This window comes from Euleptes europaea, chromosome 1 (assembly GCF_029931775.1).
Source record: "Euleptes europaea isolate rEulEur1 chromosome 1, rEulEur1.hap1, whole genome shotgun sequence".
In the NCBI taxonomy this organism is placed as follows: domain Eukaryota; kingdom Metazoa; phylum Chordata; class Lepidosauria; order Squamata; family Sphaerodactylidae; genus Euleptes; species Euleptes europaea.
In genome coordinates this window covers 38586081-38613114 of record NC_079312.1, presented here as the reverse complement: position 1 = coordinate 38613114, position 27034 = coordinate 38586081, and positions in this window count along the sequence as shown.

Genomic DNA, 27034 nt, shown 5'->3' with positions numbered 1-27034 from the left:
GCGGTAGAGAGCTGAAGAGATTTCATGGCTTCCCCCAAGGGAATGTGGGAATTATAGTTTTTGGATGGTGCTGAGAAGTCTCAGTTAGAGATCTGTTGCTCTCTCAATGAACTAGAGTTCCCAGGGTTTTTTGAAGAGTGAAGAAAAACATAAAAGATAAACCAGTTTAATTTTGTTCTTTTGTGTGAAGGAACTTTCCCTTTTCATAACATGCCATTTTAGAGGTCTTCAGTAGTGGAAGAACTCGACCTGACCTAAGATGGGTCAGAGCAGATGCACCCACATCATGTGTTGAAAAAACAAAAGGAAAGAACAAACACATCTACTGTATTTGTATTGTGTCAAACACAATAGATTTGATGGTCAGCTCTTGAGGGACAAGATTTAAATGTAGCTCCACATTGGGGGTTAAAGCATGATTAGTCACTCCCCTGGTCTCCTGTGGCAAGAAAGATTCACCTCTAGGCAACTAGGTCTTTACAAAAGATTATCCTTTCTCATTGTAGCCTACAAACAAGTCACAGAAACCCTGAAGAGAATTTAGTAAATGTTCCTGCAGGCTTGCAAACTTTGTGAATGTATTTGCAAGACTGGATGAAGAGTCTGAGTAGGGGTGAAGGGCACCCTATTAGAAGGCTTCTTTGTCCTTCACGTCATTGCCTGGGGGTTGGGGGGGTTTCCCCTGCTATTTGCAAAATAGAGTAATATGACCCACCTTCCATGGCTTTTAGGAGGATGCATGAGATAAGGAATAGAGTTGTCCCCCCATAAAAGATAAGGCAGGTTATGTAAATCTTAAAAACAGTTTTGGTGCTAAAGTTCAACAGTAGACATGACTGGCTTGCATGAACTGTTCTGTTCTCCTGATTTTATGCAGAAGAGTGACTTACATACACATCTTTGTAGTGGATGTGTAGAGAGCTCCCTTAACATGAACTGTGATGAGGAGGACCCACAGGTAGGCCTCTCTTACGGTAATTAAAATGAGGGGTATCCTTTTTCTCCCAAAATAGCGTCTATTAGGGATGCTATAAGAGAAATGACCAATTGTGATCATCAGGATTGTCTGTGAGCATTCATAAGAATGGATATTGTGGTTCAGCACAACTATGATGCTACTTAGCAGCTGTGATGTATGGCCACCTCTTGATTGATGGAAATGTGCAACATACAGTTATTGGTCATGGATGTATACTCCCAGTTAGATGTGTGTGTGTGTGTGTGTTAAGTGCCGTCAAGTCGCTTCCGACTCATGGCGACCTTATGAATGAAAGTCCTCCAAAATGTCCTATCTTTGACAGCCTTGCTCAGATCTTGCAAATTGAAGGCTGTGGCTTCCTTTATTGAGTCAATCCATCTCTTGTTGGGTCTTTCAGTTAGATAGATACAACAATACAAGCAATCTTTCTCTGTGTTCTAGTTAATATAAATGTATTGTGCATATAAAGTCTATGATCGAAAGACTTGAGGCCAGTATTAGGGGCCAGTTTTCCCTTTTTGCAGTCCTTCATAGTGCAGTAGAACAATGATAAGTTTGAATGTAAATTTTCTTCTGTACCGCCATCGGTATCACAGATAAGGAGCAGGGGAGAAAAAGATGAGTCCCTGTCCTCAGTATTTCACTCTCCTGTGCTCATAGGAAGAGGGCAATAGAAGAAGGATTGGATCTTGGCTAAATTTTCTACTAACAGATGTTGTGTGGCAATTTCCCCGAGAAAAGAAACAAAACAGGAGGGAGGAAACCTCTGAATGACAAGAACAAGGGGTACAAAGTACCAAAGGTCTAAAAAGAAGCATAAAAATATTTAATTCAAAAATTGCAAAATGAAATAGAAAATACAAAGGATTATTGCTATGATTGCAAAAGTACACAATTGTACCGTAATATGTTCACAAGTTAAAATTTCAACAAATGGGAACACTATCAAAAGGTTTACATGGCAAGTATAGCGAATAACAATTTCAATACTGATACTGTGTGTACAGCCTCAATATGGTAATTCTTTAAAGCAGTTTACAAGCTGGAGAAGAGCGCACAACAATGATGACAAGATGCTGGCAGCCCCTTGTGGAGATCAGTGAGGTGCACCAGGACAGTGATCAGTCTGTTCCACTGACAAGAAGTGCCTTGCGTGAGTCAAAAACGTAGTCTTAAGGGTGTACTAGCTGATGGGGAGGTGCATTTGTAAAATCATAAATCATAAAAAGGGAATTAGTTTTTTAAAGGGGGGTTGTGTGGGAAGGAGGGGTTATGAATCTAGACTGCATTACAATGGTTTCTCTGTCCTATTTATGCTAAAACACTTGTGGGTTATCTGCGATCTGGATTCCTTCATCTGGTTAGTCACAGTTATATGATATATGGCACAGATCGGTGGAGAGGAACATCTCCCATAGGTAGATTTAGAAAAGAGTGCATGTCACAAATCTGCATAGTTTAGGATGTCCTAAAATACGTTTTTGCTAAAATCTGCCATGGAAGGGTATAATCAACACACATGAAGTAGTTGTGGAAACAGTATGTGGTAAACAAGGGATTTTGACCGAGTCTGTTGTTCAGGGAGAAATGCAGATACAGTTTTAATGCTGGCCCATTATGTACAGAAGAAATCTGCAGTCCAGTGATAGGAAGATGCTGATGATACATCATGAATTGCTAATATGTCCTAAGTTCCCCTCTGAATGATTCAAAGACTTCCTTTCTCACAATTTGTTTTATAAAAGTATGCTGCATTATAGCAGCCACATTATACAAGCACATAAAAGAGCAGCTTCTGCCCAAGTTGTTCACCTCTATCCTAGACACAATATACCTAACTGAGCATGACATGCCCTGAATTGCAGTATTTCTTTGCAATTCTTATTTTATTTCATATAAGCATCTTATGAAAGAAGAAGAGTTGGTTTTTATATGGCGACTTTCTCTACCAGTTAAGGAAGAATCAAACCGGCTTACAATCACTTTCCCTTCCCCATCCCCACAAAAGGCACCCTGTGAGGTAGGTGGGGCTGAGAGAGCTGTGACTAGCCCAAGGTCGTCACCCAGTTGGCTGCATGTGGAGAAGTGGGGAAACCAATCTGGTTCACCAGATTAGCCTCCGTCGCTCATGTAGAGGAGTGGGCACTAAAACACGTGTAACCTTTTCTGGATTGTGCCCTCTGGGTAGCCTTTTATAAGTTTCTCTTGAATCGTAGCCACCATGGTGTAGTTGATATGGCGTTGTGCTTGGCCCGCCGAGGCACAAGTTTAAATTCTCGTGATCAACAAAGATGATGGCTTGGATCCAATAGAGCTTTTCTGCGGAGAGAAGGATTTCCACCTACAGAGTAAGAATTCCTTGTTACGGCCCCAAATGCCCCCCATTCAGTTCCTGATCCCACAGCATCATGGTTGGGTGTTGGGCTGCAGAGAGAGAGGGAGAAGCTAGAAAGTCGTGCTCCACAGAAATGTGTTGCCCTGCAGAAATGCACCTCTGGATCCAACCCACTATCTCTGGTGAAGAAGAGTTGGTTTTTATATGCTGACTTTCTCTACCACTTAAGGGAGAGTCAGACCGGCTTACAATCACCTTCCCATCCCCTCCCCACAACAGACACCCTGTGAGGTAGGTGGGGCTGAGAGAGCTTTAACTGAGTGGTAACTTGCCCAAGGTCACCCAGCTGGCTTTGTGTGTAGGAGTGGGGAAACCAATCCGGTTCACTAGATTAGCGTCCGCCACTCATGTGGAGGAGTGGGGAATCAAACTCGGTTCTCCAGATTAAACTCCACCGCTCCGAACCACTGCTCTTAACCACTACCCGCTGGTTCTCTTAAAGAGTTATGTAAAGTGGTAGAACCCTTGTGGTTGCCAGCTCGAGCTCCGGAGAGGGCTGTTAGGCTACAACTAGGTTGCATATATTAGCCTCAGTTACCTATGTAGAAAGTGAGAATCTTAATTGCCTACGCTGTAAGGTCAGGAAGGCAGACAAGAACAAGGAAATGGCTCTGATACTTTCAGCCATAAAAACAGTAAAGGAGCAGTTGGTTGACATTTGTTGTGGCTGTCAGGTCGTGTTGCATTGTGGAGTTGGAATGGTGCTTTTTGGGCTGTACCAGGGCTATATATATATATATATTTTTTAAGAAAATGCCCAGTCCTTCTAAGTGTGTGCGGGTGTGTCTGTAGCCGTGCTTGTCGAAAAACGACCATTGCCATTTCCCTGGGACATCTTGGACTTCCAGGCTGACAGTTGCCCTGACCATCAGATTTACCCCCTCTCGTCTTCCAGCCCCGGAGAGGAGACAGTGGAAGGCACAAGGGTTAGAGGACTGGTTGGTCTGCAAATGCTATCAGGGGTAATAAAATGGATATCGTAGGAAACTTGCCTGGTTGGAGGCCCTGTGAAATATAACCCCTTAAATGTCTTCCAGTTGTCCAAACACTGCTGCCTCACCCTCCCCATGTGTGTATGCGTGCGGAGCTCGTTTCATTGGCCAGTAAAGGAAAAATAGAAGAAAATTGGCACTGGGTGGAATTTAGCACGCAGTCCGGACGGCCAGAGCCAGTGAAAGCTGGTTTGTCTTCCACAGGCTCCCTTTTAAATGGCCTGACTCTTGTCAGTGTGAATAAATGATGGAATCTGCTGGGGTGTGAGCAGCGTCGACTGATTAAAACTGCCTAGTGTCTGTGTTTTATAGTCCCCTTGGGGCTGAACGTTTAAACCGTTCAGCTTGCAAAGGGATTTCGGTGTGTTGGAATAACCACGCTTGCTTTGTGTTTTTTTAAAAAAACAAACCAGCCGGCAAAGGTACTTGGGATCCTTTCTAGTGGAACGTGGTCTGATGGTTACAGGCAGCTTGAAGAATGTGCGAAGTGCTGAACTCAGGCCAGCAAAGGCCCCACAGCTTGTCTGTTGCTGAACTCCATCATGCCACGCAACCTGATAGCCACAACAGAAGTGGGCGCCATGGCACCCACGAGCACCGCGTTGGGAACCCCTGCTGCAATCTTTTCTGGCGCCTTCCGAGTGTTCAGTTTCCCTACTCCTGCCCTTATCAGCTGTAGTAACTTAACAACCGTCAGAGCATGGAGGGCAGGGGAGAAATGGGACAGAGTAGTGTTGGGTGAGGGCATATGGAGCCCATCTAGAGGTTTTGGGCAACAACGCTGGTCCAAAGTAAAGTCTAAAAATAAAAGCCACACCATCACAATGACACAAGCTTTCAACTTCTTTGGAACTCCGCATAGTGTGTGTGGGGGGAGAAAAAAATGTTGTTTCACCTCATGACCCTAAGTCCTCTAAATCCTCTGTAGAATGCTGCCTAGATCTGGATGGGCAGTGATGCTGGATGGAACGGGTATTAGACTGTGCTTGACATTTCTTCGGTGAATAAGCTGTTCTTGATTGGACAGCCTCCCTTCAAAATAGCTTGGTTTTTATAATCCCTCCAAGTGGTGATGTGGATTTTAACCACACATTAACTGTAGATACGTAGCAGGATGGTCATCTGTATCCATCCATGGTGTTTCTGCCCACTGTTAGCCCTGAATTTAGGGTTGCCAACTCTGGCTTGGGAAATTCCTGGAGATCGGGGTGTGGCTCCTGGGAAGGGCAGATTTTGGGAGGGGAGGGAGCTCAGTGGGGATCTGATGTCGCTCTAGGACTTCAGTTTCTCCTAGATTCCTTGGTGTACCATAGAGTGCACCCTCTGCTGCTTCCTCCAGGGTAACTGATCTCAGTAGTCTGGAGATCGTTTGCAATTCCAGGTGAATTCCAGGCCCTGCTTTGAGGTTGGTAACCATCTGCTAGTTGCTACAAATTGGTAAGGGGGGGGAGTTATCCTCCAAACATCAGTTCCTACTCAGAGGAATTAATTCACAAGTAGCCCCCCCTCCCCAATAACTTGTAATGAGCTGACTTTCTGTGAACAATACATGGTAGACTTTTTGTGGTTATAAAAACTCTACCATCATTGGATAATGCCATTCCACCCCAGCTCCTTTTTTATGGTTTAGACTTTTCTGGTGGCAGTGGTTTTGCCGTCATGCTCCAGAGCCCAGACTTTGATCAGTGCTTCCTCAAATCATTTGGATCATATTTTGTGTCTCCTGTTCCTTTCTTATGTAAGATAGCAGGTCTCAAGCACTGCCCAGAGCAATGTAAATACCAGCTGTATCGTCGTAATATCTTTTGTGTTTTTAAAAATCCTTGGTTTTGATTCAGCTGGTGTTGTGTTTCATTTCTTCTGACCATACAGGAAGATTTGTTTCAATTTGAAAATCGAAACAAACCGTATATAATCAGCTTTGATATCATTTGCCAAGTTCTCTTTCTTTGTAGCCAGGCATGTATTTGTGGTATTTCTATCTGTGCAGTTTTTAAATAATGGAGGGATGTTCTCTACTGATACCAGAACAAAAGATCCTTTTTTTAAAAAATAGGAAGTGAATGCAATGATGGATGTTTGTTTGTGTGTGTGTGCTAAAAATCCTTGGATTGGAAATTTGGTTTAGTTTGAGCCTAATCTCTGTGCATTAAGCATGCACAGGTGGTTTGGGATAAGAAATAAAATCTCTACTTCTAGATGCTGCGGCTGAAAAAAATAGAAAGCGAATACGCTACTGAAACACAAGCAAAAAAGACTGCTGGTCTAGATAATGATGAATTTTCTAGGGTTTTGGCCATCATTTTCTGCCCAAACTAAGAATAATTTAAAAAATAATTTTGTACAAGTAGCTAGAGAACAGGTTGTAATTTCTTATTTAGATTTATATTCGATACAAATGAAAACGGAAGTTTTTTTGGTCTCTGTTTTTTTATTTTTCCTTTTTTCTTTATTTTGTTTATTGTAATTTTGTTAACAAAATGGCTGGATCCGAGGCAGAGGCACAGGAAGGCGGGAGTAGAGGGACCTCCAGCCATGTAACCAGTGAGCTGCCTGGAGAATAAAGTTGTTGTTGCCCTTGAGCCTGAAGTCAGCAACTTGATACAGTAAGGAAGGGGGATGGAACCCCACCCAGGGCTGGATTAAGACCTTTAGAGGCCCTAAGCACTTAAAAGGTTTTGGTGCCCCCCCATACATATGTAATTCAGAATATAAACAATAACAAACCATAAAAAGTTAAAATTTAATAAAATTACTAAAAGAAAAAAAGTTTCTGCCCAAACTAAAACGTGCTGATGTTTGTGTCACTGTCCTATTGCGGTGACGATGAAATATCCTCTGAATGAACCCAAAGATTTTTATTAATGCGCAGTCGGTTTGCTTACGTAGGTACATAACCCTCAAACTTTTTTTTATATAAGAGGCTTGGTCACAAGTTGTGAGTAGGGTTGCCAACTTCGAAAGTGGTCCTTCCAGCTGTCCCTTTTAATATCGGATTGATCCGCGGCAAATATGGAGGAAAGGGGTATCCATGGCTACTAGTTAAAATGGATACTAGTCATGCTGCATACCTATTCTCTCCAGGATCAGAGGAGCATGCCTATTATCTTGGGTGCGGTGGAACACAGGCAGGATGGTGCTGCTGCAGTCATCTTGTTTGGGGGCTTCCTAGAGGCACCTGGTTGTGTGAACAGACTGTTGGACTTGATGGGCCTTGGTCTGATCCAGCAGGGCTTTTCTTATGTTCTTAAATGTTAGGCGGGGTTGTTTTCCTCCATGTCATAAGCGTCAGCTGCCCATTTCCACTCATTAAGCCTCTGTTAGGGAGAAGGCATTTCCACCCCCTCTTGGCCAGTCAGCAACTGTAGCTGTGATATTTGTAACTGGCAGTCCATTGGATGTGGTCTTTACTCCCTAGTTTAAATTCATCTTAAATTAGAATGTACACAGTCTTTCTGTAAATCTGGGGGTTAATTGCAGTTTTTAAAAGTGTGGTGTTGTGTGTATGCTTTGATGGAGCCGATATTATGGATAGGGTTGCCAGGTCCCTCTTCGCCACTGGCAGGAGATTTTTGTGGCAGAGCCTGAGGAGGGTGGGGTTTGGGGAGGGACTTCAATGCCATAGAGTCCAATTGCCAAAGCGGTCATTTCCTCCAGGTGAACTGATCCCTATCGGCTGGAGATCCGTTGTAATAGCAGGAGATCTCCAGCTAATACTTGGAGGTTGGCAACCCTAATTATGGAACTGAGGAGCAGTTTATCTCTGCTATGGTAGGGAGACGGCAGCTCTCGGGGGTGTCGAATTGGTGTTACAGGTTCCTGGATGTTTGTGCCAGTGAGGTTCTGTAGTTCAGAGTTTACTGTGAACCAGGGTTTTCTAAGGTTCTGTTCAGTTCTGTGTTTGGGCTCCCTTCCACTTATCCAGTGCCCTGTACAACAGGCCACTCGTTCATTTTTTAGGCCGTGGAAAAGGGAGGGGCTGGAAGATCACTCTCTGCCCATTGACCTTGGCTAGTTCCTCTGCTTCTTCCTGACTTTTAAAGGCCCATAATTGCCTTCCTGATCCCTGTCACCCTGTTGGGTCATAACAGTGTTGTCGGCCCCTGGCTGAGCGGCCACCAGGCTTCCCGCCATAGGTGGAACTATGCCAGCTAGAGGGTTGGCCGGTTGTTGCCCAATGGCTCAGGTCTGCCCCCAACCCAACCCTCAACAAGTTCATCCAACCCCAGATCCTGTTTTGATTGCCTGAGCTTAATTTTGGTATACTTGAGGGTGGGAAAAAAAACCCAGAAAGCCTTTAAGCTTATTCAGAGTTCCTTCCCTTCTTCACCATATGTAGGATTAGGGGGGTATGTTTCTAGGTAGAATGCTTTCCAGGTAGGCTTAAGCCCCAGGAAATGATCTGTCTTAAAGATTTAGCCCAAACTTTTATATGAAACCTTTATATATGAATATGCCAGAATAGTATACTGTCGCTGTATTAAAAAAAATAACCCTTTTGGACACCCTTATTTCCCCAGCCAGTGTATTTTTTGTGCAGATGTTTGAGCCTTTCTAGGAACAAATGTCCAGGCTGTGCATGGCACCCGTATCTCCTTCCTTTGACTCTCCAGAAGTTTTGAATATCTGAATTTTAGGTCATCCTTGAGGTACAGGTGTTAGTAAAGAAGAGCACGCTGCTTGCACACGGGAACTGAGCTGTGCTTGTTTCAAGTTGCTTCCGTTTGTCAATATTTAAACAAAACAAGAATTGCTGGCCGTGGGCCTTTGGAAACAAAGGCGAAATGTTCATTAGCTGAAAATACGTTTAGCGTAAAGGCGTTCAGAGCACAGACTGTTTCCTCTTACAACTCGCTGGAGTTCAGCAGTGTGGAAGTTCCTCTGTCTAATAACTTCCAATTGCTTCCTCTACAGCTTCCTGAATCCTTTTGACTCGTCCTTGCTTGGGACACATCTGTCTTCATCATTGCAGTATTTAAATTCTCCACTTACAATTAATACGGTGTGTAACATTCTCCATTTATTTATTCACTCATTCTCTCTCATACACGCTCTCGTTTAATTTTTTCCCACCCACCCCACTTCCAAGGATCTTGGGGCAACATGTCGTGCTTTTCCCATTTTATTTTCATAAGAACTGTGTGAGGTTGGCTAAGCGGAGGAAGAGGCAGTCTCCTCAGTCTAGTCCAGCCCTTTGCCTACTGCGTGGTGGTGGCTTTCCTGGAATCTGCCAGTTGTGGAAGAATTCTGGGAATATCCTGGTTTTTACCTTTCTCGGCTGTCTCTCAGATAGGGTTGCCAGCCTCCAGGTAGCAGCTGGAGATCTCCTGCTATTACAGCTGATAGAGGTCAGTTCTCCTGGAGAAAATGGCCGCTTTGGCAGTTGGTCTCTGTGGTATTGAAGTCCCGCCCCAAACTCCACCCTCCTCAAACCCCAAAAACCTCCTGCTGGTAGCAAAGAGGGACCTGGCAACCCTACTCTCAGAGTAGATTTTGGCTTGTAAGTTTCCTAGAGTAAGAGTCTGTCATCTGTGAAGCACCACACATATTGTTTAGGGAAGGGGCTGTGGCTCAGTGGTAGAGCATCTGCTTGGCATGCAGAAGGTCCCGGGTTCTATCCCTGGCATCTCCACTTAAAGGGACTAGGCGAGTAGGTGATGTGAATGACCTCTGCCTGAGACCCTAGAGAGCTGCTGCTGGTCTGAGTAGACAGTACTGACTTTGATGGACCAAGGGCCTGATTCAGTATAAGGCAGCTTCATGCGATTGTGCCATAAAGATAATAAAAATATGACTGTATTTTTGTACTTTATAAGTGAACCAGTGTTTCCCCCCCAGAATGTTGAGTTGAGAAAGATAATTTTGAAAATGCATTGGCACTTTCTGGTAGGGGAAGATCTTGGCAACTGAGCATTACTCCTTCTTTTGGGTTTTCCTGCTCCTCTGCCTTATATGAACCTGGTGAGCGCGTTGTTCAGGAAAGAGGTGGGCCATGGGAGACAACAGCTTGGGTTTCAAATGGTACCTCAGAAGAAACCAAGAGGTGGGAATGACTGGGGGAAGAAGTTGGGTTACAAGTCTGACCGACAGAGCCCAAAGGTTTCAGTTGTGTCATGGAAAGGGCTGTGTTTGGATGCTAGGAACAGATGCTCCAGTGTAGAAAGAAAAGTATCTGTTGTTAAGGCTGGAGAGGGATTGTGGGAGGGGCATGCGGCCTGCAAAGGGAATTTGGATGTAAGGGAAAAAGGAAGAATGATTGTGAACGTGGAAGTTGTGTGTGTGTATGTGTGGTTCTGAGGATTATGAAATGTTGGCTGGGTCTGTTACAGCCCTTCCCCACCCCCAGGCCCTGACAGAAAGAGTCAGAAGCAAGGTCACCAGACAAAATAATGTTTTTGATTTTATTTATGTAAAATATTTCACACACAACACAAGCCTTTATTGGCATATAAAACAGGGGTGGAGAACCTTTTTCCTGCCAAGGGCCATTTGCACATTTATGACATCATTCAGGGGCCATACCAGGTGTAGATCTCCTGGGGGGGGGAGAGGCTAGGGTTGCCAGGTCTCCAGCCACCACCTGGAGTTTGGCAACCCCAGGGGAGGCCACACAGAGAAGGCCAGCAGGGTGCCCCCACTCCCCCCTCCCAGGCGGAAGGGCAGCCAGCAGTGGGCCCGAGCAAACGAGGTGCCAGGGGGGTGCAGCCCACAGTCAATCGGCAAGGGAGGAAGGAAAACAGAGAAAGAGGAAAAGGGAGGGCGAGAAATGGAGAAAGAAATGGAGAGAGAGGGAGAAAGAAAGAAAAGGACAGAGGGAGACAAAGAAGAGGACGGAGGGAGACAAAGAAGAGGATGGAGGGAGACAAAGAAAAGGAAAGGGAGACAAAGAAAGAGAAAGAAAAAGAGGGAGAAAGAGAGGGAGAGAAAGGAGAGTGACAGAAAAAGAGGAAGAAAAGAGAGAAAAGCCTTCTCCAACGCACACACACACAGGCTGGCCCCGCGTGACCGGGCCCCAGCCTCCCCTGCCCCCCCCACACACATACATACACACACACACACACACACACACATGCACACACACACCCGGCGGCGCACAAAGCCCCGCGCGACCGGGCCCCAGTCTCCATGCCCTCTCCTCCCCAGTCCACAAAAGGGCCCCCCTGAAGCCCGATCGGCTCCTGCATATGCTCTGCCACCGGGAGCCGCCAGCCTCTTTCCCCCTCCCTCTCGCTGCTCAACAGCCGACAGTCGGCAAGAGGAGGTCCAAAGGGCGCTGCAGCGCCGCTGTAAGCCGTGGCGCCAGGAACACCCTCTGGGAGGGCCGCCCTGCGCCCCACCTCTGCAGCAGGGGCCCGGAGCTCCCGAGGGCCACAAAAAATGTCCTCGGGGGCCGCATACGGCCCCCGGGCCTGAGGTTCCCCACCCCTGATATAAAAGGAAGAGCATACATTTGGGTAAAACCGAGTACAAATAAATAAAATTGGATAAAACCATCCCAAATCAACCATTAAGGAAAGCTACACACCATTGATGATACCTGATTGCTAGCTGTACGAACCTTGCCGCTGCTTCAATTATTTTTGGGTTTTGAGTGGTCATAAGATAGGATGTCCTTATTTCACCAGAGAGCCATTCCCTGTTTATGAATTGGCATTGGCTACAAGCATAAAAGCAACAATTGAAAAGGATGTGCACAAGGGATTCAATTTCACCATTCCCGCAGGGGCAAACTCTGTCCGCACATGGGAACTGAATCTCAATCATCCATATGGATAAGACATATTGAGAAAAAAATTAGATCAATAGGGATTTCTTTAGATTCCCTGTATTGCCTCACAGAAAAGTCAGCGTTTGATGTGATCAGACGTAGACTTTTAGACATAGAAATGCAGGAACGTAGAAGCCATGCAAGGAGTAGATGTTCCCCCTTGAGTTGGGAGCCTTAGCCAAATAGACAACATGTAGCACTATGCTTTACGTGTCTAACTGCACCACAACAGCGTAGAGCATATATGCTTGCCAGGCTAAATGCACTACCCTCTGCCTTGCTATATGTAAAATATTTGTTTCCTGCCCATCAACCTATGACTGTTGGTAATAATTAAAAACGGCCCAACAAGATAAAGTCAGCTGTGCCTCAAAAAGCTGTTTGTCTGTAGCGCTGCCCAGACATTCTGTGGTATTTTAGAAAAAGAAGGGGTTTTTCAGTTATCACAAGGAAGAGTTGGGAGTGTATGGGCGAAAACGCATGGTCGCTTTAGCCGCCTCTATTCCCTGTTTCAGCCAGGATTCAGCCAGGATCGAACTCATGCGTTTTCGCCGAACTGTGTTTGATCCTGGCTGAATCCTGGCTGAAACAGGGAATAAAAGAGGCTAAAGCGACCATGCGTTTTCACCCTATGTGCATCTGGAACTTGCCCATCTCTTGGGCAAGTTCTTGCTTCAAACATAGTTTCTGGAGCTACCCAGGCATAACCCTTACAGTGCTGAAGTCAGTAGTACATATTCCCAAGTAAATAGGTTTAGAGTGGGGTGGAAATCACCATTACAATACTGCCATGCATTTTCATGAAAGGTTTGCCTCAGGTGTTGTGGTTTCTCTCCCAAACCGTAATGTGGTAATCGCACACTGATTGTAAAATTGAGAGATTAAAAAGGAAAAAGAAAGGGGGAAAATGGCTTTGAAGCATGCTTCTGAAATGCTGCTTGCTAAATGTTACGGTCTGCCGTATCCCAGATTTCCTCTGAACATTTCCCTCGTCTTGTGTGGGATTTGTTTATTTTTCCAGACTTCCAGTGCAGAATTCCTTTGCTTCCATTTGTTTGGGTGGCTTTGTGGCTACTGGAGCATGTCGGCTGTAAGGCAGGAACATTGCTACCCCCATCATGTAATGTGTTTGTTTTGGAAGAGGAGCGCAGCACATTTCTGGTTAGATCTTGGTCCATAGAGAACAACTCCAAAACCAAGAATAGAAAAGTTCCCTCCCTTTAAACTCTTACTACTAAGTAATTATATCTCTCCTTTATAAGTCACATCATGTATGGGGTTACATTTCCTGTTCCTACACAGGGCTGCAGGCCGAATTTAGATGTTTCAAGTCAAGATGAATGAAACACGTCAGCTTCTTGGGTTTTCCTTGTGAGCATGCAAAGCACTTAAAGCTGCCGTACATATCGTGGGCCAAAAGCATCTGCACATGCTCAGAGGCCACCTTTTATTGCTGTTTGAAGCCACATGTTTTCTAGGCTTGAAAACTACTCCCATAGCCTTGACGCTCAGGATGCCTTAACCTCCAACTCTCAATTGCTATTGCATAACAGTGGTAAAAAATGTGGATTTTTATCATACATGCTTATGGCTGAACTGGGGTTTCTAGTCCATGCTATGGCTTTTCTGGGTAATTGCTTTCATTGAAGAATAATTGAACATTTGATACTTAGTTGTTGCAGGAGTGTCTCTTCCTCATTTAGAGGATATCTCATGAATCAGTGGCGTTTCCCCAGTCATCAATAATGTTTTGGGGGAAGGTACTTGAAGCCCTTATGTGTCTCCCCCCAGTCTAGCTTGCATATCCATTGCAGTTTTGAGCATTGGGTGGAACATGATTGTGAGAATGCCATAAACATTCTTGAATAGCGCTGTCCCATTGATATCCATATAGGGTTGCCAACCTCCAGGTACTAGCTGGAGATCTCCTGCTATTACAACTGATCTCCAGCCGATAGAGATCAATACACCTGGAGAAAATGGCTGCTTTGGCAATTGGACTCCATGGCATTGAAATCCTTTCCCCTTCCCAAACTCTGTCCTCCTTAGGCTCCGCCCCAAAAACCTCCCATGGTGGCGAAGAGGGACCTGGCAACCCTATATCCATAGATTGCCGAACTTTTAAAAAGGGATGTCTAAGATGCCCTGTCTGTTTCCTCCTGAAAGGAGGGAGAAAAACAACAGTAGAAATGCTGTCCTTTGGTTCATGGTTTCCTCTACCATTTCATATATTTCTTTTGAAAAGTTTCTAGATTCTAGACTCCCGATTGCCACCTCTGGAAAATGCAGTCCTTCTTATTTAGGGCAAACAAGCTTGCAGGAGAGCAGGCCATACTTCTGAAGCATCGTTTCCTCAATCACTTTTTAAAAAATCTGTTCTTTAACAGATCAACAATGGTTTAAATGTCAACAAAATGAGCCAATATGAAGTAGATTAGAAAATAATTCAAAACGATTGAAGAAAGGCTCTATAGATGAGAATAAAAAGAGAGCAGGTTGCAAAAATGGGAACCGTAATACAGATTTATTGACTGTAACCAAAGGGCAAGTCATATTGCTTCCTATGTTTGTAGTTACATTAATAATACCAATGTGTATCTTAAGACAATAAAACCTTGTATCGATTTGGGATTCTGTTGAGTTTTATACTGAGTTTTTGCGCAATATAAAATAGGAAAGAAAGCCAAGTTGTACAAAACGGTGTGGATCTCTTGGGCCTCTAGCTAACTTGATGGGGACCACCTTTGCCACGTGTGAAGTATTCCAAATGTAATTGAACCAGCCTTTCTTATCAATATATTTATTGCTCTTGTACTGAACAGCAATAGTTTTCCTAGCTGCCGAGCGTAAATGGACAACAGTGAACTGTTTATTTATTTATTTTTAATGTACAGTGAACTGTTAAATTCCGGAGTTCAGTATTATTTTGTGGGGGTCGAGAACTTCCTCTTCTATATGGGAATGGGCCTGTTCTTAAGATGGTGGTGGGAGAAAATGTATTACCTTTCTTTTATGTGGCAAAAGTCCCTTAGTGAGTGTGATACAGAACCCAATTACTTTGGGTTAACACAGAGTACAAAAATATAGTCTTGACTGTGTTTTGAAGAAGAAAGCTGGTCCGTATATCGAGTTAACGGGACATGTTGCGGTGAAAGAAAATATCCTCCAGCAAATGTCAAAGCCGTCGTTAGGGAACTGCTTGAGAAACGTGTACCATGAAAGTGAACATTCTGGAGGCAAGCACATATTAATCCATTTTCAGTCTTGCCTCTCCACAGAATGGTTGTTGCCAAGCCCACCAGCTTTGCTAGGCACACGAGGTTTTCCTGGCGTGGCAGAGAAACCCAGCTGGAAAAATGTGATTTTTGGGTGATGTTTGAGTTTCAGCTGCTTGTGGAGTCCTCTTGCTAGACAGAAAATAATTCTCATTTCTACACATTGATTCCCCCCCTTTTAAAATCTAGTGCTTGCTTTGAAGCTATTTCAGAAGAATAGATTGGTTTTCCTTTGCCCATAGCATGAGTACTCCTTACGGAGAGAAGTTGTGTTTGCCCAGACAATTTTCAACTTTCAGGAACCGGTAACTAGAGTGCTAGATGCGGTCCTAACCAAAGTTCACATTTTGCTTGAGCCATGGATTTGGTGGGTGGCCATGTGTTGGTCAGTGATTTAGGGCTCTAAACAGTTGCCAAGGCCTGTTAAATATTGGTGCATGGATGTGCTGTTACATCATACAAAATCGCTTCTTCTTTTCACTGGCAGTATGAGCTACTGGACCATACCTGTAAATGTTGAAGAAGAAGAAGAGTTTTTATATGCCAACTTTCTTTCCCACTTAAGGAAGAATCAAACCAGCTTACAATCATCTTCCCTTCCCCTCCTCACAATAGACAACCTATGAGGTAGGTGAGGCTGAGAGAGCTGTGACTAGCCCGAGGTCTCCCAGCTGGCTTCATGTTTAGGAGTGGGGAAACAAATCCAGTTAACCAGATTAGCGTCCGCCGTTCATGTGGGGGAGTGGGGAATCAAATCCCATTCTCCAGATCGGAGAAATTGTTGTGAAAATAGGCTCTGGGTTTCATTTTCTAGCATGCATGATGAGAACAGTAGCTATTTTCCTCACAGCTTTGGTAGGAAAGGGAAGAGGGTAAGAGTGCTCTGATGATTATTGTTTCCAGATGAACCGCAGACACCTTTTTCTGTGATATTCCCTGGTAGGTCCAGCTTATGCTTTGACAATCACTGACTTGGATCCAGCCAGTTTTTCCATTTAATCTCACCAAATTCTCCTCCTAAACAGCCTCCCCATCCCACATGGGTCTTATCCATGTAGGTTCCATGATCCCTAGCCTAACATTTTAGAATGGTCATGGGAGATCCCTGTTTTCATCAGCGGAAAAGCTGTTGTGTCCAGCCATTGGCCTGTCTCTGTGTAGTTGCTTTCAACAGTAGTGAATGTGACACAGACCTTGCTGCCTACTTTGATGAGCGTTTTCTGTGGCTTTTCACAGAATTTGGACTTTTTCCCTGCTGCTCTTTCCAGTCCTAGTTAAGAACAATGTGTAAACTGACTCTCCCAGGACAACAGAAGATGATTTTTCTCCTGAAGAAATGAATGGGTGAAGGTGCTATTGGTAGAACCCTTTTGCGCTGTGGCGGTGGTACGCTCTGCACCAAGTACCTTTGCAGGAGCTGCTCTGGAGATTGAAGATTAGTGTCCGCTTTCTGCCAGTATATCATATTTTGGCAATTTCTTCAAAGTTTTAGGAGGAACAGTCTCTGCCTGTGATGTGACCCTGATGGTGGTGTTTGCTTGTGTTTTTTTACTGTTTTGTTTTATCTCTTACCTCTCTTCCGTTCTCCATCCCCGTTTTATGTATACATTTGTCCAGATCCTTGTTCTGATGTTTGTTCTGGGGGGAAAGCGGAGGCTTTAGAAGCCGAAACTGCTGATTGACTCCGCTCTTCCCTTCTCTGTTAAAAGTGGAGAACTGCTTCCAAAGCTGAGAGGAGTCGGTGCCAGATGCCGCACAGTTATTGTTATAGGAATCCGAAATATAATTGAAAACAAACGTTTGTTCAGCTGCACCAATCGGCCAGGCTTTTCCTCCTCCCCCCGCTTTTCCCCTTCTCAGAAAAGAGACGCTTTCTGCAATTGCCTTTGACCAGATTTCATTGTCTTATACACACTCCTCCTGATAGATGAATCACCGTACACATTTCGTTACATCTGGTAATCATCTGCAGAGTTAAATCTCATATTTTAAACAACTTGTTAAAGAGGCGCAGGTTTAAAGTTACAGGCGTGTTTGCGTATTTGCGCGTGTGGCCTGTGGCAGAGAAACATCCAATTGAGGCTGTTGAAATGAACACATGAAGCTGCCTTCTACTGAATCAGACCCTCGGTCCATCAAAGTCAGTATTGTCTACTCAGACCTGCAGCGGCTCTCCAGTGTCTCAGGCAGAGGTCTTTCACATCACCTCCTTTCCTAGTCCCTTTAACTGGAGATGCCAGGGATTGAACCTGGGACCTTCTGCATGCCAAGCAGTTGCTCTACCACTGAGCCATAGCCCCTCCCCATATAATAATTTGAGTTGGGACAGTGACAGTGCTGTCCTAGGCAAAGTTACAGCACTTGGTCCCACTGAAGTCAGTAAACACAGAAGGATGCAACTCTGCTTAGGACATCTCTGAGTTCATTAGGTTTAGGAGTTTCTTAAATGAGCGTTTCCCTTTTCAGTACATTAGGCGCTATGAAAGCATCACAGTGGTGATTTTGGCATGTCCATCATTTGCAACCTGCAACATCAAGAGAGGGCTTGTGTGTATGTATGGACCACCATATATGACACCACAGATAATCAAATCCCCTCAGATCACCTCAAACACAGAGCAGTGGACTCTAATCTGGAGAACTGGGTTTGATTCCTCACTCCTCCACATGAGCGGTGGACTCTAATCTGGGGAAACCAACTGGGTTGGTTTCCCCACTCCTACACATGAAGCCAGCTGGGTGACCTTAGACTAGTCACTGTTCTCTCAGAACTGTCTCAGCCACACATACCTCACCAGATGTCTGTTGTGGGAAGAGGAAGGGAAGGAGATTGCAAGCCAGTTTGATTCTTCCTTAAGTGGTAGAGAAAGTTGGCACATAAAAACCAACTCTTCATCTTCTTTTCAATGGAGTTGTTCCACTCATTCAACTTTCACTCATCAAACACTTAATAATCAACCACAGAGAAGGTGGATATGCATGTGTAAAACTTGCTGAGGTCCTTGGCTGAGGTCATGGTGAGTCTTAGACTCCTGAATAATTTTCAGCCAGCCTTCTTGCCTGTTCTTCGTACTAGTTTGATCTCGCCATGGAACGATGAGACTTACAAGAAGCAGATTGTGGAAGGGTTGGGTTTTTTTGTTTTTTTTTTGTCTACTTTGGGATTCTGAATAGAATTTATGGATATCCCCTGAATCGATCTTTCAGGAAACATGGGGCCAATTTAATAAATATGTTGATTGGGAAAGAGGGTTTCAACTATGGATGGGTTTAAGAAATCTGGCATCATGTTCATTTTCTCAGTGCACGAGCTGGTTCATGCAGATTGGCACTCCAGTTCATCTTCTGTCTGCACTATGGGTTGCTAGGCAGAGGTGCTGACTGGCGCGCAAGTCTACAACTCTTTAAACTTGATACCAGATAGTATGCAACCCTGCTGGGGTGAAGTGCTTTTTATATACCAAGCATCTTATGGAAATTGTCCCACAGTCCCAAGTATTCGGTGAACATCCCTAAGGTTCAAGTCAGCTTTGGGTAGTCCTTGAGCCGAATCCAGACCTGCAAGAATGACCTTCCGGCTCTTGAGTTGCTCTCTGAGTTTTTTCCTGAATCGGCAATCACAGTTGTTTATGTTGAGGGGTGTTCGGCTTTTGGTTTCCACCTTGCCCTGTGGAACTAGCTGCAGGCCAAGCACTAAGGAAGTGTGAGCAGTTGCTTTTACAGTTCTTTCCATGAGTTCTGCAGGCCAGTTCCCCTCCCCTCTCCTTTGCACTGATTCACTGTTGAGAAAATGATCCCTCCAAGCATAAAACTCAAGGAATACACGATCCTCCACAACTTCAACCAGATGGAAGGGGAAAGTAGCCAGGGTGTCACTTGGCTACTTTCCCCTTCCATCTGGTTGAAGTTGTGGAGGATCGCGTATTCCTTCAGTTTTATGTTTGGAGGGTTCATTTTCTCAACAGTATTTGAAATGTTTAGACCTTGGTGAAAGTTTTAAAATACTATATACTAAACAATGCTGTAGGAGCTGAAACAAAGAATCGTGTTAAAACGACTTCCAAATTAATGGCTTTGGATCTGTTACCCTTTCCCCAAGAGTTTCGATGTGTGGCATATGAAGTTTTCCTTTCCTCCATTTTTACCCTGTGAGGTAGGGTAGAATTGGTGAATGCCCCAAGATCAGCCAATGTGTTTCATGGCAAGGATGAATTTGAACCTAGGTTTTCCAAGGCCTAGTCCCCAGACCGCTATTAGAAGAAGAGTTGGTTTTTACAGCCCGATTTTCTCTGCCTTTAAGGAGTCTCAAACCAGCTTACAATCACCTTCCCTTCCTTCCCCCACAACAGACACCCTGTGAGGTAAGTGGGGCTGAGAGAGTTTTGATAGAACTGTGATTAGCCCAAGGTCATCCAGCAGGTTTCATGTGGAGGAGTGGGGAATCAAACCTGGTTCTCCAGGTTAGAATCCACTGCTCTTAACCGCTACACCATGCTGGCTCCTGGTACACAGGACTCCAATGATTTTTATTCCATGTATCGAATTCTTATGAGTTTTTCTGTTATGTTACAGGAACAATTCCAGAGAAGCTGTACCAAAAAATATATGTACCTCATCAACCAGCCGTGCTTTGGCATCTGTCGTGTTCATGAAAGTAGTGTTCAGAGATAGTCAATCACATTGAGCTAATCAACACCATAGAGATGGCTCTTCTGCCATTCAACATTGCCATTAGCTGTCCAGTTGGGCTTTGCTTGCTCTTTGTTGCTGCTGCTATCATGTGGTTCGAGACTCATACATGATGATTGTTTTGAGCAAAGAGTGAGCCCGTTGTCCAAGTTTGGAGCTAGATTCTGTAAAGCATTTATAAGCATAAAGCTTTTTTTTTTTGGTGTGGGGGGGTTAGACACTGTTATTTCTCTGTCCCTGTACCGCACGTGCATGTTTGGCCAGCTGATCTGATGTAATCTCTCCCTCCTCAGCTTCCAGATGTTGAACAGATCGTGACGTTTTCCATAAAGATGGAAAAGGTTCAGAGTGCTTTTGTGCTGGGGAGGAGAGCAGCAGAAAGCTTCAGTGAAAGAAGAGTGAGCAGGAAAGGCATGTGCTGACTGCGCAACTCGAAGCCGAGTTACACGCCCTTCTGAGCCCACTGGTTTCAGTAGACGTAATGAGTTCTAGCAGGTTCTAGTTTGGTTGGGTCCGTACGGGGGGCCAGTTCAAAAAGTGCCCGAAATAAGGCCACCCTTAGGGTTGGCAGGTCCCTCTTCGCCACCAACGGGAGGTTCTGGGGGTGGAGCCTGAGGAGGGTGGGGTTTGGGGAAGGGAGAAGCTTCAATGTATCAATGTACTACTCTCTAGTATCGGAGGAGCATGCCTATTATTTTGGGTGCGGTGGAAACAGGCAGGATGGTGCTGCTGCAGTCGTCTTGTTTGTGGCTTCCTAGAGGCACCTAGTTGGCCACTGTGTGAACAGACTGCTGGACTTGATGGGCCTTGGTCTGATCCAGCAGGGCCTTTCTTATGTTCTTATGTTCTTTTTTAATGCCATAGAGTCCAATTGCCAAAGCGGCCACTTTCCCCAGGGGAACTGATCTCTACCGGCTGGAGATAAGTTGTAATAGCGGGAACTCTCCAGCTAGTACCTGGAGGTTGGCAACCCTAGCCACCCTACATGTGCTGCTGGAGGTAATCTTTTGGAACTCCAGATGTGGTGACTGGCCCTCAACAGCAGCCATGAGGGGCTTATGTGGATCAGGGCTCCCCACCCATTCCATTCCCCCTCTCCTCTCGCTGTTTTCAGCCCCTGCACAAAAGGAAACCCTTTTTTAAAAAAAAAACCTAGAACAAAATGCAGCCTGGCTGATTTTTAGTTGGAGAAATGGTGCTGGGTTAGGTGAGGGGGAAGGAGTTAAATCTTTCCTTCCCAAGCCCTGTAGTCCCTGTCCCGATTGCATGCCCAGCTGCTTTTAAGGGGCCAATTACACATCTGGAGTGCAAACTGCAGAACTCCAGTGTAGCAGGTCGTGGAGCCCCAGGTTCATCCCAGCTAACGTCCATTTGAATGTCTTCTTCCCTGGCTCTCGCTTTGGGGGTAGTGTGCCAAGCGCATGCTGCAGAAAATGGGCCAAAGCAGATGTAGTGAAAAATGTCTGCATTACTGTTTTTCAACACTGTCTCAGCTGAACTCACAAAGGTGACTTGCCACTAATATATATATTACAAACACATGCACACACAATTTATTAATGTGTGAGATACACACACACACAAACTTGCTGGCCACTCTGTTGTGTTCACAATAGTTGCACTGAAGGGCCTGAAAGGAAACCGAGAAACATCCGGGAGCGGGGGGGGAGGGGGGGAGAGAAATCCAGGGTTCTGGAAGACAAAGAATTAGATTGAACTTGTTTTTAAAAATCCATTCTGTGTACATTTGAAGATCTGCTGTTCTTCAGGGCAACTGAAACCAGATGAAATTGGCATTTAAGCCTAAAACAAATTACAATAACACATAAATGTTGATTCTCTGTAATCTTCTATCCCTTTAAAATGTTTATAAACACTTGAAAAGGCTACATATTTGGCCAGGATATCTTAGAAGCTGCTAACAACTTTGTGTGTTGCTTTAAAGAGGGAAAAACACGTACTTTATTTATTCACTGGGAAAATTTCTTTCCCACCTTCCAAGGTGGATAAGGGTCAGATTTTAATCAGTTAAAATGTGATAACAGTAAAACTACAATAGGACAGCAAAGATCAGTGCTTAAAAAAAGAGAAATTAAGGTTTAAATGGGGGGGAGATTAAGAGGGGATTGCATTTATTGTAATGAAGAGATAAACTCTTGAATCTTTTGTACTTCAGCATCCTTTCAGTGTGGGCCCAAACCAGAAGAGACACCCACAGTTTCATGATGGGTGCGTGCAGCTTTTGAAAATCCAGTTTTCTATGGGCGTAGGGGCCTGATCCTGATCAGTGCTGCGGTGTAATGGAAGGAGCAAATGGTGGCTCTGTGGGACTGCTTTTGATTAGGAAAATGATATGGGAGAAGATTTAAACTATCTTCCAGGCCTACACTGTCGTTCTGGTTGGAATTTGAAGTGCCCTGTACCTGATGGTTGTATTTTTTAAAAAGTTGGGAGCGCTAATAATGAAAGCCCCTTCAAGCATCTTGTCTTTTCTGACCCTGAGTGATCCATGCTTTAATAGGTGGGGTGGGGTGGAGTCTTCCAAGGGCCTCCAAAACCCTGTTTATTTTTGGTACAGTTTGGACAAGAGGGAATGTTACTATCCTAGAGCATGGACTCCAGAATAATAATGAAAGAAAGCCTAACATCCATTTCACAAGAAGCTGCCTTGTCTGGCTTCCAGTAAATGAAGTTCATTTACTTCATTTATAGTCCGCCTTTCTTACAGAGGCTCAAGTTGGGATGCCAGCCTCCAGGTGGGACCTGGGGACCCCCCCCCCCAGAATTATAGCTCATCTCCAGACTACAGAGATCTGTTCCCCTGGAGAAAATGGATGCTTTGGAGGGTGGACTCTATGGCATGGTACCCCACTGAGGTCCCTGTCCTCCCCAGGCTCTATTCCCAAATTTCCAGGAGTTTCCCAACCTGGATCTGGCCACCCTACCCCCCCCCCCCCATCCCCTGCTGGTGGCCTGGGAGGACCTGGCAACCCTAGGCTTAAAGGGGATAACAAAAATTGAAAACTAATAATAAATGCAACAAAGGCTACCTAGAAAAAATGTCCACACAGCTTTAAAAAAAGCAACAATATTATATTAATAAAAATGCTTTCCTGAATAGTTCAATTTTGAACGTTCTGTGGAATAGTTGTAGATAGGGGAGGGGCTGTGGCTCAGTTTGTAGAGCCTCTGCTTGGCATGCAGAAGGCCCCAAGTTCAATCCTTGGCATCTCCAGTTAAAGGGACTAGGCAGGTAGGTGATGTGAAAGACTTCTGCCGGAGACCCTGGAGAGCTGCTGCCAGTCAGAGTAGACAATACTGACTTTGATGGACCAAGGGTCTGATTCAGTATAAGGCAGCTTCATGTGTTCATAGGTAAATCCAGTTCTAGAATGAAGTCAAGGAGGTCTTCGCTGTTTTTGAGGGAGCTGTGGGGTTCCTTGGAGATCAGAAAGGAAATGCTTCAGGTGGAGAGTGACAGTTACTTTCAAGGAAGTGGGAATAATGAGGGGCCAGTGTGTTCAATAGTCTACTTCAAGGGTAAGCAAACTAATAAAGACTATACTGAATCAACCAGTTAACCAAGCAGGGAAACTTTCAAAATGCTCTTGGCCTCTGCAGTAGACTCAGTAGGTGGCCTTAAGAGAAGCGGATGTCCCTGTAATCAAATGTCACAAATAAGTTCCAGTTTGTTCATTCTGAAAATGAGCCTGGCTTATTCTTTGGCTTGCATGTTTTACTTCTCACCTGTGGAGCTGAGATTTCAAGGCTCACTGGTTAGGAAGTTATCAACCTAAACACAGTTTGTTGGGATGGCCAAATTTGGGCACTGTAACAAATTGGGGCCTGTTTTTTGCCCATAAACTAGGTTTCACAGAAGGATTGCCAACCTCCAGGTAGCAGCTGGAGATTTCCTGTTATTACAACTGATCTCCAGCCGATAGAGATCAGTTCACCTGGAGAAAATGGCCGCTTTGCCAGTTGGACTCGATGGCACTGAAGTCCCTCCCCAAACCCTGCCCTCCTCAGACTCTGCCCCCCAAACCTCCTGCCATTTGTGAAGAGGGACCTGGCAACCCTACCAGTAAGGAAGTTATCAACCTAAATGCAGTTTGTTGGGATGCCCATAAACTAAGTTTCACAGGTTCTGTAAATCAGAGCTTTTCTAATGGGTTTTGATGGCTTATGAGTGGAGGTTAAGGCCTGCTTTTTTCTTTTCTACTTGCCTTTCTGTTGAATTTGAGATTTTAGTTGGATTGAATTGACATAAATCTCTTGAGCCCCATCGGTCAGGAGAAACGGAGGGATGTAAACATTACAAATAACAGGACAGATCTCCCTCCCTTCCCAGTCTTTCCCGCTTTCAGTGGTGATCTGTATCCATGTTAGCCATTGTGGTGATGTCACACGCAGCATTGTGTGGAAGGGGTTTGGTTTAAGAGTAAAAGTGGGCTGAGCTACATTGAGAATAACACAAAATTCCAGCCCATGTTTGGGGGAATACTGCAGCTGTAGAAATGCCGGGGTAGGGTGGCAGGGTTGGAGTGCCTTTGGGTGACGCTTTGGATGAAATTTTTGCGAGGGTTGCTTTAAATGCTGTGTTCGAATGTCTGCAGTTTTATAGTCAGTTCAAGTAATAGAGCTGGAAAAATTGTTCTTTGTCTCGCACTGAAGAACTCCACCAGTGGGGAATAGAGCCTTTTTTAAAAAAAAGATCCCGTCTAGGGCTGTAGAACAAAGCCTTTAATGTACTGATTGCGTATTAATGAACAGCCAAGCAGCCCCGACGGTTGCCAAGTACCAGCGCGTAGGAGAGCCAACAATATCAGTGTTGTGAACTTTGCACTCTGCAAAGTGTGAAGAGATGTTGGTGAAAGGAGTTTATTGCACAAGTGGAACTCCGCGGCCCTTCTACTCATCTCAGGAAAAACGGAGCAAATCGACTGGTGCTAGCAAAAAACTACTCCTCCTCCCCTTTGCACCAGTTGACTGCCTCTGTCGTGACTCCGTGGAACATTTATAGTGTCTACCTGCGATATAAACATGTGTGCATATCCTGTCAGTGCCGCAGTTGGCATACAAAGCCATAATATCTCTTTTAAAGTGTATGGGCTTATGCCTAGTGCATCTGGTTTGGATCACCTTGAAGTATTTTTATTGTACAGCCGTAATATTGCAGACAGAATCGTTTTCTGTCTTCAGAGGCTAGCCGAGATATATCAGGTAGACCAGAATCAGCCTGAATCATCTGCAGAATGGCTTAATATAAAGCCATTTATGTAATGTAACTGCAGTATCTGTTACCCAATATGGACATATCTTTATTTCTAATATATGATTTAACATCAATTTCTCAGCTCTGAGCTAGTGATTAACATGCATTATTGAAAATATTCTTCTTGAAGCTCCAGCCGAGCAATGACTTAAAAAAAAAAAAAAAAGAACCCTTCAGACTTCAATAGGTTCAGTCGAGTCCTTTTTGACCTCTTGAAGAGACTTTCCATTTTAGAGTCTATTTTTCACATACTCAGAATATGGGAATAATAGTTTGTATGCCAAAGAACCATGAAACAAAATTCTAATTTGAGTGCTGGGGAGAAACTTATGTGTTTCTCTGAGTTCCTCTAAGTTAGTAGGGTAAAAATGTATAGATGGATGCAAAGGAAAGGCCAGATTCGTGTGTTGTGATTCTAGGGTCATGGTTTATTCACTACTTATATTGGTTGGCTTGCTAGCTTTTGGGGAAGGTTGTGATTGATTCCTGTGTCTGCACTGTTGGCTAAAATATAATAGTCTCTTGCTACTGCATTGTAGCATTAAAGATGCCAGCCATCTTTTACATTTGGTATAAAGTTAGTCTCAACTGTGGTTACTTTCTTATAGCATGGTCATCTTACTACCAGTGTGGTGTAGTGGTTAAGAGCAGTGGTTAGGAGCTGTGGACTCTAATCTGGAGAACCAGGTTGGTTTCCCCACTCCTTCACATGAAGCCAGCTGGGTGACCTTGGCTAGTCACAGTTCTCTTAGAGCTCTCTCAGCCTCACCTACCTCACATAGTGTCTGTTGTAGGGAGGGGAAGGGATGGAGATTGTAAGCCAGTTTGATTCTCCCTTAAGTGGTAGAGAAAGTCAGCATATAGAAACCACCTCTTCTTCTAACTACTGACATGGTAAATGTTTGATTTATAGGGAGTGCAGCAGCTAACGTACACTGAATCTATGGAAACAAGTTTCCCATCCATGTCCTTACATATCCAGTGGATGTTCTTTCTCTGCAACAAAATTGTGAACTAGAAATGTGTTGCAGAGAGAACTTCGATGAAACTTATGCTAGGTTTTTGGAGGGGAGCGGACAGGGTTCAAGCATCTGTCTTGCACACAGAAGGCTGCAGGTTTATTCCCCGTCATCTCCAGTTGGAAAGATCAGGTGAATGTGAAAGGCCTGTACCTGGAGAGCCACTGTTAGAGTAGACAATAAGAACTTTAATGGACCAGTGATCTGACTCCATATGAAGCAGCTTCCAAAAAGCTGTGAATAGCATGGATTGGAGCAATTTCTCTTTATTGTTCAATTTTGCAAATCTCTCCGCTCCTCAAAGTCCACAGTGCTTTCTCCTTTGGCTGCTTTCACACTTGTTGGGTAATGCACTTTTTGCAACTGGATTTTCCTGTGTTCCTACCAAGGTCCCTCAAGTATCCCATGAGTTTCATAAGTTCTTTCCTAATGTAGTACTTTTTTTTTCAATAGAGGAAGAATGTCAAATGAGAAGTGCCTAGTGTGGGTGTTGTGGTGGCCTAATCTTATACATTAAATGGCACGCCTGAAACTTTTGCATTGTGTAGTTGAACAGTAGTAAACATGCAGAAATGAATTTTCAGGGCTGCAGAATAACTAGATGAAGATCCTGCAAGCAGGAGAACGGAATGCTTTTGGTCA